This window comes from Trichosurus vulpecula, chromosome 1, assembly GCF_011100635.1.
Source record: "Trichosurus vulpecula isolate mTriVul1 chromosome 1, mTriVul1.pri, whole genome shotgun sequence".
NCBI classification, from domain to species: domain Eukaryota; kingdom Metazoa; phylum Chordata; class Mammalia; order Diprotodontia; family Phalangeridae; genus Trichosurus; species Trichosurus vulpecula.
This window is the reverse complement of record NC_050573.1, coordinates 562,190,680-562,191,527: the sequence shown is the minus strand read 5'-3', so window position 1 is coordinate 562,191,527 and position 848 is coordinate 562,190,680. Positions and strand designations below refer to the sequence as shown.

Sequence of the window (848 nt, the reverse complement as noted above, 5' to 3'; positions counted from 1 at the left end):
CAGTAAGGGGAATAAACGGTTTTTTGCTAGTCTGTAAATGGCACTCCCAACTCCCCACCCCACTTTGGAAAATATTGATGCTTTTTGTCTTTATTTTTCAATTATTTTCTAGGCCTCTCTCCAGATCAAATAATCCATTTTGGGAAAAATGAAACAAAAAACAGAACAAACAGAGAAAACCCAACAAGATTAACGAAAAATATCTGGTAATAAAAACCTAATCTGAAAATGTATATAGTAGTCCATCCCAGCAGTTCTCCACTTCTCTGGCACAAAGACTTACGTCTCATTATTTCTTCTCAAGACTCATTTTGCCTGTTTCATTGTTTACTCACATTCTGCTTGCTATTAATGACCTTTTAATTTACATTGTTATGATTACTGTGTCTTAATCTCCTGGTTCTGCTTATTTTATTCTGCATCAGTTCATACAAAAATCACATCTTTTCTGAATTCTTCATAATTGTAATTAAACAATGATATTCTATTAAAATCATATACTATGCTCACTTCCACAGCACATCTATTAAAAACAATAATATACAGATTAGCATGGCCCCTGGGCAAGGATAACATAAATGCATGAAACATTTCACATTATTTTATAAAAAGGTAGTTACAATAAAAAGCCACATGTCATATTTTTAGCCTTTCTCCAATCCATAGGCACTCATTTTGTTTCCAATATTTTCTTGTCAACAAGAGTTTTGCTGTGAACATTTTGCTATATGTTGGAACTGTGTTTATATTTCAAATTCCTTAGGGTGTGTTTGTGTGTGTATATGTGTGTGTATATATATATACATACATATATATACATACATATCTATGTATATATATGCCTATTA

General features: G+C 31.5%; 1 non-coding gene across 1 annotated transcript; it reads left to right on the top strand.

Moving 5' to 3' along the window:
- The first annotated feature begins 502 nt into the window (after positions 1-502).
- Positions 503-604, top strand: LOC118835060. Its single transcript, XR_005009417.1, has one exon. It is a non-coding gene; the product is annotated as a U6 spliceosomal RNA (small nuclear RNA).
- The last annotated feature ends 244 nt before the right edge of the window (positions 605-848 follow it).